We start from the raw sequence: 12,922 nt of genomic DNA, 5'->3' as shown, positions 1-12,922 counted from the left end.
AAGTTCCTTAAAAATAGGGAAAATGACTTCCCTAATAAAAGTAGGGAAAACAAGTTCACAATGCATTCCACCAACCACCCGCAACCACAAAACCCCAACCGCTGCCACCAACCCACCCCCACTGCACCCCCCCGCCCCACCCCCATCCCAAAAAAAATATTAATTTTGTTTTGAAAAAAAAGTTTTGAATATTTTTTTTTAGATTTTTTGCACCCCCCACCCCCACCTCCACCCCTACCCCCAACTACCAAACCCCATCCACTCCCACCACCCCCCGCACCCCCACCCCACCCCTAACCCCAACCCCACCGCACCCCCGCCCCACCGCGCCCCCCTCCAAAAAAAAAAATTAATTTTGTTTTGAAAAAAAGTTTTGAATTTTTTTATTTTTTTAATTATAGTAAAAATAAATTCTAAGTTGAAACTTGGTGTATAGAAAGACAACGAATGAGCAGGTGTATTAGTGATTGTCACTAGCAAATGATTTTTTTTTTCTAATCTTTCAAAATATGCATTTTTAGCCGCAAAATATAAAAGATATGTACTAGTTGACTAAGAGCCCGTTTGGATTGGCTTATAAGTTGGTCAAAACTAGCTTATAAGCCATTTTTAATTTATTTGGATGTTTGGCAAAAATAGAAAACAACTTAAATTAAGTTAAAAAGTACTTAAAATAAGCCAAAACCAAAAAATTGCTCAACCCCAACTTTTTTTTTTTTTGGCTTAAAAGCCATTTTGGTTTGGCCAACAACTTTACCCTTTTATCTCTTATATTTTTTATTAATTTCAATAATACCCTTACTTCTAAAAATTTTTTAAGCACTTTTATCCAAACACGTAATTGCTTATTTATAAAATAACTTTCAGCACTTAAAAAGTACTTTAAGCACTTGTGCTTAAAAGCTACTTTTTTTCAACTAATCCAACCGGGCTCTAAGCTTATATGCTGATTAACTTGCTTATAAACTGGTTAACTTATTTATGTGTTTTGAAGACATAAAAAAATCTTTATAAACCAAAATCAACAAAAAACTACAAGTCGATCATTCCAACTTTTTTTAATTTTTAAAGTATCTATTTCAAAATAAAATTTCTTAACTTCCTTTTCCGTCCAATATCCATATTTCCTCCTCCTCCTTTTTTATTTTTATATATATAATAAATATAATTTTAAATTTATATTTGTTTAGTAAAAACGTAAGACTATTTTAATCTTTAATAAAAAGAAACTCCATTTCCAGGCTCGCCCAATAAAAGAGTCCTAACAGTGCCAATTCGCCCTTCCCAGATTCTACTCCAAAATTGTCTGATTTTAGGTTATTCTTTGACCTATCTATTGACATTCTTTATTATTTTTGATTTATGAGGATAATATATATTAAGTAATTGAAAATTTCGAATTTCCGCTGATTTTGCAATTTTCTTTATTGAGGAATATGTCTACATTTTTGTATGTTGCCTATGAAAGGATTATCATTTTTTACTTCTTTCATGGTTCGCATCTATACAGTTTGATCAATTTCATTTAAAGTTGGACCTTTTTTCCTATGCTGTTGCCTTTATGGCATAATTTTTTATTGTGGTGTAACTTTGTGGGTGACTGAATAAAAAACGTTAATTTATGCTTCCTTGAAGGTATTGAGAGCATAATAAAGTGAACGGGAGGTTATTTGGTCCTTCACAAAAAAATTAAGTTTTATGACCCTTTTACAAGAAATCTTTATTTTTTACACATATGATATCTGAAAAAAACACATAAAAGATCTCATTTTTCTTGATTTCCTCTAAACTATATCAGTAAACTGAATATAAGAGCCCTTAAATTAATATATGAGGCCCGTTGTTGATACAGCAACCAAGTATGCTATTTTCGGGGTAAGGCTCAATTTTGTCTAAGATTTCACTCCTTCCTCGAGGGTTGCACAACCTCACATCTCCCTTCTGTTTTTCTTATACCACACATTGAAAGATAAGTATTTTCAGCATGGTTAAAATTTAAACTAGAAAGTGTTGGATAAAATTGAGATTTCTAAGTCACATAACATAAATTAGATTCATTAGTCTTTCCTGGAACAACTATTTTGTTTGGGCAAAAGTTTAACCAATTTATCTGCTAAAAGACTTGTTCGATATCCAGTTATACGAATGAATAAAAAGAGCAAGCCCTTTGGGAGATTTTGTGTTGGTTGGATGTTTTGAGTTATTTGGAGGTTTTTCGGTTTAAAGTTCTTCCTTATGACTGACGTAATAAATATTAGTGGCTGCAAGTTTCATCCACATTGATGTATTTTTAGTCTATTTTGTGCTTTAATTAAGTTAAGTAAAAAGAATAAAGAAGCCAGAGATGTCAAGTGGGAGAAAACCTTTGAGGTAGAATAATCAGAGGCTAACACAATTTGCCCTTTTGAGCACTTCATTTCTCTTGATTTCTTGGTTCAGTGATATGAGATTTGAAGTAGAAGTGGTAAACTAGAAAGCCAAATTTGATACAGTTATTTTGGCACAAAGGGGTGCGACAATTACAAACAGATTTCATGCGATGCACAATAATGCATTACAAACAGATTTCATACGAAAATGCATGATATTACATTACAAATAGATTTTACAAGAATAATGATCACCCATGGCGTGTTGCTTCACTCCCTCTATTGTAGGGGCAAAGACGCCGGCCATGTCATGTCTGGTGGCATACTGTGCAAGCTCTTATATACGCTTGACGGTCTCGATCCATTTCGTTTCTAATTCGAGTTGATCTAAGACGTCCTGGTCGTTTCAGACGTCCTGGTCGTTTCTTATCACGTTAAAGTTTGGAGGTGGCCAATATGCCTTTTGTCCAACTCGAACAAATTTCCACGGTTTTTTGCACTGTTCCCTCACTGTTGTTTTGGCAACATTTTGGCTCCGTTTAATTACCTTTATTACATGAGAACAAGGCATGTGGTAAATAGTCCATTTGCCAGTCACGCTTCTGTTCGTTGAGATCCAAAGTATAAGCATTTCTGCACGTTGGCGATTCCTGAATGACAGAACTTCTTTAATCTGTCCTCTCAAGTCTTAACAAACAAAATGATGCGTTTTAGACTTTGCGACGTTCTTCTCCCACAAAAGTGTGATCCTTTTGGGCCAAAGTTCATTTTCATCCATGAGATGTTGAGCTTTTCCCAACATACCGGATTATCTGTCAATACTTTGATCAAATGTAAGTCTTACCATTGCGGTCACAGATCAACCCCAAGCCTTTTTCAACACACCATTGAATAACTCAGACATGTTTGTTGTCAAGACTCCCTATCTTTTGCCACAATCTTGGCACAGTGTCCACTTATCAAGTGAAATATTCATGAAGTGTGCACGAGCTTTAGGCTTGATTGACTTACTTTGTTCCATAACAATCTCAAACTTCCTTACTTGATGCTTGGTTGCAGCTGTCCATATAAGATTACCAAGTTCTTTATTGGGAAAGCAGGATTGGAAGTTACTCTTCACGTCTCTGAGACAAAAACAGTGGTACGCTCGATCATCCTGCCATTCAACCAATTCATTTATACTCTGAAGAATTCCAGCAGCTCGATCAGAAATCAAGCATATTCCACGTCGTCTCCCAACTTACATGCCTACTCAAATTTCGCAGAAACAACTTCCATGCATGCAGATTTATTTCCTTGTCAGCAATGGAAAACGCAGGGGGTGATATTTGTTCAAGTACATCTGATGTAACAGAAACAGATAATTTCATATCATACTTGCCATACAAATGAGTGCCATCTACTGATATGACAAGTCGGCAGTGTGTGAAGTTGGATTGGTGGATGCTCGATGCAAGTCTGCTGAAAGATCTACCAAGTCTTCATCTTCACAAAGCAGCTCATCTTTAAATCACACGTGGAGCAGGTCCGACAGAACAGTGTTGACTCTAAAGGATCACTTCAACCTTTGAGTTCTAACTCTAGAAGAGATCAGAGTGCTGTGTCTGATTCTCTTAATCCAGCTTGCCTGTTAACAGAATCCAGCTTGCCTGTTAGCAGATCTTTCTCGAGCAATCAACATATTAAACTAGGCTCAGCAAAAGGGTATTCACCTTTACTTCTACTACCTGGCTTTGTCTTGTTCGTTGTTTTGACTTAATTTTTGCTTGATTGGTTTCTGACTTGCTGCTATTATTTTAAGGTTTCATGACATCTTATCTCATAAAATAAAGAAACTGTATAATTTGTTTTCATATTTGACGAAGAAAAGGGAGGACACTTCAATGCCATCACATTATTTTGTGCATAAACTGGTAGTTGTATTGTGCTCTACTCTGCTCTTTTTCTAGTTTCGTCCTTCGTGGGGTGAAGTTCACTACATTTTTATGGACATGTAACTGTTCCGTGAAAGCCTAAATAGAACTGGGAATCAATTGTCAATTTTCCTGGGGTTGTTGTAACACCTTCAGAAGTTGTATGATACAGCCTGTATCATTAGCCGGCAGATCAGAGGACTTGGAAAAGGAAGCATCTCAGTTGCAAGATAAAGTATCAAGCCTGAACATCTCAGAAAATGTGATCATAGCCAAACATATTCGTGCTTCTGACACTGCGCAGTTGGCTGATCTTTAGCTGCTTGGATGCTGATTTAATATCTTCGGATTTGGGCAGAGAACACACTGAACCACTGAGGTTGTTGCCTCCTACTTCGGACAATATGTCCGACTTGCATATGAATCAGAGAGTTTATTATGATATTTTAGTTTACTCATGGAATTATTATGTCATGAGGAACTTTCAGGTCCACAGATCTCCCCATCCCCCAGGAAAAAGGAGAAGAGAAAAATGATTTTCTTAGCGTTTCAGTTACAATGCAATATAATAGCATAGTAGTCAGTTGAATACCCCTAGCTATTTAGACAGTATTAAGTGCTCATACAAATACTCAATGCCATGAACTTAAAAGGTGCTTGAATATATAACACCAGAGTTATTCCTTTAACATTGAGGATGTGACATACATATGTAGGCTGTTAGTTTTAAGACACAGCTTGTTTGACCGACATGTGACTTCTGATTTTAGTGGTGTATCGCATTATTGGTAGATGAGAACTGTGTAGATGTGGAAAAAATGTTTTGAACTTGTAGATGTGAACATCTTCTTACTATTGTTATCATAGTAGATTGGTTTATGTTTGAAGTCAAATGTGTCAATTGCTGTAGGTTAATAATATTGTTCATAACTTGTGATCTATTAGAAATGTTTTTGGTTTGCGGACTGAAACTAATTGGGGATTGATTTGCTCCTTGAATCTTGTTAGACCGTCAGAAACATCTGAAATGTGGTTGAGTCCTAGAGATCATCCTACACTGCAGTCAGGTTCATAGTACAACGTGCCTGGCTGGAAACATTGGAGTTGGTGTGGCAGCAGCAGCTCCTGGAGCTCAAGTTAATGGCCCAGTTTTTTTGAACTGATTAATATATTTGTTACATGTTCGTCATTTTCTTGTGGTATGAGAATGAACTTTTCCAAAATCAAGGCATCCGATGTTAATAATGTTGGGCTAAACGGCCCAAAGATACTCTTAACATGATGTGATATTGTCCGCTTTGGGCCAAGCCCTCACGGTTTTCCCCAAAAGGCCTCATATCATTAAGAGTATCCAACTCCTTATAAGTAGCTCTTTTTTCTTTCCAGCTACCAATGTGGTGCTTTGTTCGCACACCCAACAAATAATTCTCCCTCTCAACTAATCAGCTTTCTCATGATAACGAGCTATATTGGTTTTCATTTTTTAGTTTTTTCTTGAGGGTTAATGATGGGTGGTTTTAGCATAGTTTTATAAATCAGAGAATGTTTGCTTTGTTTAATCAAGTTCTTTGAGTTTGATGTGTTGATGCTAATTGACTAGCAGTTTCCTATTTCTTTTGTGGATCCTGAGATTAGTAATTGGGCCAGTAAAATGGGTAGCAGAGAGCCTGTTAGACAAATGGGTAACAGAGAGCCTGTTAGACAACAGGGAGAAAGGAAAGAGGGAAAATGAAAAGAGGAAAAAGGTGGCAAATTGATTAAGATTGATGAGATTAAGAAAATAGCCACCAATCTAACCGCTTAAACTTAAATTAGCCAAACATATGTATAATATATGTATAATTCATATATAGTATATGTATAATCATGTATAATGTATGTATACTGAGTAAGAAAAGGAAATAGTAAATCCGCCAGTTATTTGAGTAAAGATCCCGATTATTAATCTGCTCGACAAAGAAAACAATATTTCACAGGGAGAGTAGAATAGTCGAGATGTGCGCAAGATAGCTTGGACACCGTCCCGTCACAGAAAAGATATTGCAGGCAGATAAGGCAAGTGAGCTTTGTTGATTTCCATCATCATTTCAGATTCCTTTTAAAGGATTTTCCACCTGTGCTCAGCTTTGGTTGTAAATCGTTTAAAGTAACTTGTACGTGTGAACAGCCAGAATAAAAGTCCCCTTGATCTCACTTTAGCTTTGGTTTAATTCCTCACTTTTTGCTTTTTTGCTTGACAGAGAAGCTGACGGGCTTTATATGGTTCAGATCTAAACCTCTAAGACGATCCAGTTACTACTGCTGCTTTTTTCTTCAATTGTTTTTTAGTGCAAGCGTGCAGCAGGTACGAGCATCTTGGGATCGCCAAAATATTACTACTTTATACCTTCTTCTTTTTCATCTTTAAAGAGAATAAAGCAAAGAAAAAACTTTGACAGTTTGGAGTATGGAACAATACATAACAACAATCTTAGGTCTTTTCCTTTATTAAACTTGAAACAAAAGCCCTCTTCTTTTCCTTTGTTAAACTTGAATAAAAGCCCTCTTCTTTTCCTGCTCACTTTGGTCATATATGTGGTTTAATCCAATATTTTATGTAGGTTCTAAATACTGTTACATCGGGGTATCGTAGAAGAGAAAGGCAAACAATGAAAATTGAAATCACATTTACTTTGTGGTGGAGTCTCGCAAATACTACTAGATTGTAAGTCATGGTGGCGTGTCTAATATGAACCTTGAGCCATCAAAGCCTTTCTGATTTAGTTTGGTCTGGTTGTCATACGCGACTGGCGTTGGGCCGGATCTAGAATGTATGTGCAAACCCTGTATATGTATTAAAATATTCACTAAATAATTGACCGTGATATATTAATTTAAGATCGTTATAGGAATATATGTACTTTGAACCCTGGTCAGCCTCTGGATTGAGAATTCTGAAGGTGAAACTCTCTCATAATTTGGTGACCTATCTTCCTTAGGGGCCGGCCTTTAGCCTTTTAATTAGAGTAAGGGTCGCTTGTCATTGGTTTTGGTATTTCAGTTTTTTACAGATATTTTCCAAGTTCCAGGAATTTGACTGGTGGGAGTTTGTTAAAGGCCTCTTAAACCATGCAGAAAATGAATGAGGAAATGGACTGAGCTCTCAGCACGTAAATTGAATGAAATGCATGCTGGACTTTGATAGTGGGCGCTGGATTTTGAACAGTTATTGCGAAATAGAGCCGTTTTCTTTTAATTTTTGGCCGAATAACCTAAAAAGGGTTCTACTTGTTCGGATTTGACATCTCACACCTTCAACTCTACAGGGTTTGAAACCTTTATTTTAAAAAGAGAAAATTACACCGCTTGTCACGCTTTTAAATTTAATCGCGTAATTAGCATATCTTAAAAAAGAACATGTTTACTACATTTATGACACACACAATAAATCCTATACGAAAAGGATATCCTCTAAATTAGGGATTCACACACATTTTCCTTATTTCTCTCTCTTCTATAACTAACACCCCCCCTATTTTCCTCACTTCTCTCTCTTCCATTATTTTCTGGCTCCTGCCTCCTAGGACTTATAAAAGGAGAAGAAGGCAGATATTTCAATTCTCACGCCCGCAATTTGATGTCTAATTTGGATCTCAATTAGACCTTATTCTTTTCTTCCGTTGGTTTACTGCTAACACTTGACGTATTATAATTCGTTGTTGTTTAGTTTAAATATAAAAATTACATTATACCTTTATTATTCAATGTATATAACATGTATTTTTAATTTATACTCTTTAAAAACATGCTTAAATACACATTATACTGGGTATAATTCATTTTCAGAGGTATAATATGTATACTAATGTGTTAATATACATAGTATAATTCAAATATATTTTAATAGTATTGAGGTATAAAAATATATACTTGGTATAATATTTTCTTGAGAAATACGTGTCATGATGCTAATGCTGTTGACCCCTTGAAATCAAAACGGAAAGGCTGAAGAGTATCTAATGGAAAACTGTGTAGGGAGGAAATGTTTGGAATATATGGAGAAAGTGTAAAATGAAAAATATCGTAAAGAAAAGCAGTTATAGAGTCCACGAAAAATGGGAGCAATTTCCTTATACAAAGCAATTTATTTTATTATAAAACTCTTAACCTGTCATGAAATGTTGATTACATTTACCTGCTATGAATATGTAAATATTTTTAAATTTTTGTCTTCTTATGTTTTTATCCGTTTCTGCTACTCTCCAAAAGCACTTTATTTTTCCCAAATGCTTGGCCAAACACTTCATTTTTTAAAAAAATAAGCACTTATTAAAAAAATAAGTACTTTTGAGGGAAAAATAAATTTGGCCAAACAGGCTATTAATTATCTGTACTCTCTAAGTAACTCTTCTTAATTATCTGGTCCCCACCAAAACCCAATTGCATCAGCCCAATGAAAGCTGAAGTGAATCTGCAAATTCTACTAAATTAAAGTGTAAATGAAAAGTGAAAAAGGAAAAAATTGATGCTACTATTCATTGGAATAATAGCATACTGAGCTTCAATATTCCCACTAGCTCAACCCAAAGAGCTATAAGCGCGGTGAGGAGACAAGACTGAACGTGCTGAGTTTTCCCGCATATGGCTCAAGTGGTTATTGTTTACTAAAACTTGTGTATCGAGATGGAGCTTTTTTTAAGGTAAAAGATAGATGGAGGCGGATTCTAAATTTTAAATCAAAGGATTGATAGTCTTATAATACCTGTGCATATGCCTAATATTTTTAATAGATATACATCTCTAAGAATCTTGATATACACACATAGGTATAATTCAAATATGATAATGTATGCTGTTTGCATCATCTCACCCTCCACTTAGAAGTGGGATGTGGCTTGTGATATAACACACACAATCGTATCATCGTGTGCCGTGTTTAATTTGATAATTAAAGCTTTTCTTTTTCTGGCTAAGCATATAGAAATATTGATTAGAAGGTAGTTTCTCCTTGTCAGCATAATAATTGCAGTGCGGATTAGCTCGCACACAATGATAAAAATTGCATACAATTAGCGCAGCAGATTTAGAATTTAAAGTTTATACTATGGGTTCCTAATTTCTTACAATAACTTCAAGTTAATACTATAATAATAATAACTACATTTGTAGTCAAATATTTATATATAGTAGATTTTAATATACATACATGATCTCTGCAAAAGTTACTAGATTCACGTGAACTCGTAACTATGCCTCTAATTGCACCCATGCATATAGAGATATACATGGAACTGTCAAACTAAGGGGTAGTGTAATGGATGAATCCTTCCATTCTTAACCAAATATTTCACGTCCGAGCTTCAGAAACGGAGAAAAACAACACTTCCCCTTTTTACCAACGCTGCGAGAATTCAAATTAATTACATCCGTGTGAACCCCATATGGTTGAGGAAAAGATATAGATGGCATTAATACAAGGGGACAAATTTTATTGCGATGAGCACTAACGCTTTGATTGATAAGACAAGTGTAATAGGTGCATTGGTGAATGGCAAAGAGAGTGTCTCAATTGGTGAATGGCAAAGAAAGTGTCTCATGAACTTTAGTTTACATCTAACATGACACCAACGTACAATGTTTTTCTATTTATTCCCATGCATGGGCATAGAATCGAAGATGGATTGACACTTTTTCCCCTTCTTTAATTTGTTTCCTCTCAGTTTCATGAATTGTACATTCACAATAGCAAATAGGTCATTTCAAGATTTAAAACTAAATGAATCTGGCCTCCTTTTATTTCCTTAAAGAATCTTTTGTTTTAGTCTTCTCCTCTTTCATTTCCTCACGCATATCACTTGGACTTTCAAGTTCGCACTTTTTTTTTTTCCTTCCGAAATCTAAAATAATCTTTTTAATAATCCTGGTGTTCGGACCAATTTATGCGTAAAACTCGATTAATTTCACGAGATATCTGTTAACTTTCACCAGCATAAATTTCGGGTGACTCTATCCACCAAAATTTGGATAGATGGGAAGAAATTACCTAGTGCTTTTTTGCCTCCGTTGATATTTGAACCTAATTTCCAGTCACTTCATTGACTACTAGACCACACTTATAAATGGATAATTTTTATAGTATCAAATATCAAGAAGATTACAAGTAATCGTCTATTAATAATGAAATTAGTATGTAGTTTGAAAAATAAAATAAATTACTTTTCTCTATTAACAGATTGTGTAGTTTTTTTTTACTGTTGGATATTAAATATGGGTTGTGGGTCGCCCATGTGGACAAACCCGGCCCAGTTAAAAGAGATAACCACATCAGAAGTTACTGCAAAGGAAGTTATTACACAATAGAGCAACTTCCCACACTCTACGTGGATAGAAGTTGCAAAAACAGTTTTCCTTTTCCTATAAGTAACTTTTGATTTTTTCTTCTTCTCTTCTTTTCAAATAGAGGAAACCCAGTATTTTTGAAGACAAGAAAAATTGAGTTCCTCAATACACACAAAAGTAAGATATCTAGTTCGTGAAAGAATACTTTGTTTCCAAGTGATTCAAAGTTCGACTTGGGCGATTCTTTGTTAGCAAGTTCAACGATTAATCTTTCGTTGTTTTAAGGTACACAATTACGTTATCCTTGCTCTGTATCATTTTTCTAACATTTACGCTATTAGGAAATATATAAATTAAATTTGTTCATTATTAATCTTGTAGGCCATCCCACTCTAAAAATAGCTAACCAAATTAAAAGATCAGTCTCAATATATTTAAGAATTCTAATATATAGTCATATTGATCCGTTATTCCATAAAGATTGACAGCCACGAGTGCAATGATTAATTTAGCATTATGTAAATCATGTTAGGACAAAGCGCCCACTTTTGGGGTCTCTTTCTCAATCTAAGACATATCCTTCTGTATTCAAATAATAATAATGAACGACTTGGAAGTATGCACTTATGCACATCATTAAGATTTCTACCATCTTTCTGTTATGATGAATCCTTTTTCCGACCTCAAATATTAGTCATTTTCATAATCGCATCATGAGGTCTCCCAAGTGAACAATATCGACTCGATGAAATACTATAAACACGGAAAGTCGGTAAATTGGATCAGTAATTTTGGAAAAGGAATTGGCTCTGAGGACCGGGTGTGACCAGTCCAAAAAAAAAAAAAAAAACAGTAAATGAAAAAAACTTGTTTTAGCAAATTAAAATTGTTTTAAATAAATGTTACTTATTACTCCTACTTCTTTTGAATCTATTTTTATTGCTCCAATTAAATGGAGTATTAGTTGAGATGTTTAAGAGATTAATAAAAAGATAATTTGGACAAAACTCTAATATAAAGTAATTAAATGCTTTTATTAATGTGTGCGCAACAACAAAGATATAGACCAGATGGAGTAATATTTAAAGATAATTTTAATGCTAAAAGTTCCCAATTTTTCAATCAACGTTTCTTGACATTGATTAATTTCAGAAAAAAAAAAAAAAGGAGGCAGCATAGTCAGAAGTTAATTATTTTTACATCTAACTCAACTAATTATAAGTCTTAATTCAATTTTAGTCGCATAATTTTGGATGAGTGCAAAATCGTATTAATATAATAGGCGAGGACAATAAAAAAAAAGAATAGAAAATTAAATTAGTGATCTTATGAGTTTAACAGGAAATTTAAATAAAAAGACTCTGAAATATCTTCATTACCTTTTCCTTTTTCTCTTTTCTTAATGTCAAAGATAAAGACTGAGATTATCTTCAATATTTACTATCCTTTTTTTCCCTCTTCCTTCCCCCCCCCCCCCCCTCTCAAAACGGTAATTTATTTAACAAAATTTAAAAGGAGGTAGTGTTTGCCTGTTTGGGAAAAAGAAAAAGAAAGATAATTTTGGAGATTAAGGTAACATAATTAAAATAGTATGTAGACTGTTATCTCCAAAAGGAATGTCTTGCTTATTATGGCACCTGCTTCATCTTTAAGTCTCATTTTTTGCACACTATTTTCACACTCACCGTTCTTTAATATATGCTTTATTTATTTATACAACATTTAAATATATTTAAGATATGATAAATAAGAGAAATATATCTTCTTTTTTTGGTAATTATGTGAGGATACCCCTTCATTTTAGTTAATTGATTTGCAATTAAAAATTATATATATCTAATAGATTTCTCTACACAGTTATAAAATTTAAGTAAAAAATATGGGGTCGTCAAAATCAGTACTTGATACTGTAGCCAACCCTAATTATGACTCATTGTAAATGTTATTTTAATTATATATGATCTATTAAAAGAATATAGGCAAAACATTTGCCGAACATCAACAAATAAAACACATGCAAATCTTGCAGGATCATTTTCTTCTATTTAAATTATAATTGGAATATAAGACCATTTCCTTTCCGTGCAAAAAATAAAAAGCAAATATCAATTTTTTTTGGCAAGTCAACAAAAAGACCTATTTTTTATAGGAATAACCGTGTGTAGTTCATCCATCATAATTCATAGGATAAATTATTACGAATAAGACATAATACCACTGCACACTAGTCTTTTCTTAGGTACTCGCCTGCAAAATCAATAGATTAATCTACTCTAGCTGGAATTATTGAATCACGTGAATATTTACCTTAATATTTCTTTT

General features: G+C 34.1%; 1 long non-coding RNA gene across 1 annotated transcript; it reads left to right on the top strand.

Annotated features, from left to right (window-relative positions):
* Positions 1 to 4,006: 4,006 nt before the first annotated feature.
* On the top strand, positions 4,007 to 7,335 carry LOC132058057 (uncharacterized). The gene is made up of 3 exons (XR_009415174.1): positions 4,007 to 4,073; positions 6,523 to 6,626; positions 6,883 to 7,335. It is a non-coding gene; the product is annotated as an uncharacterized LOC132058057 (long non-coding RNA).
* Positions 7,336 to 12,922: the final 5,587 nt, after the last annotated feature.

The sequence above is a fragment of the Lycium ferocissimum genome, chromosome 5 (assembly GCF_029784015.1).
Source record: "Lycium ferocissimum isolate CSIRO_LF1 chromosome 5, AGI_CSIRO_Lferr_CH_V1, whole genome shotgun sequence".
Classification (NCBI taxonomy): Eukaryota; Viridiplantae; Streptophyta; class Magnoliopsida; order Solanales; family Solanaceae; genus Lycium; species Lycium ferocissimum.
Note: the sequence above shows the minus strand (reverse complement) of the source record. Positions and strands in the feature narration are given on the sequence as shown.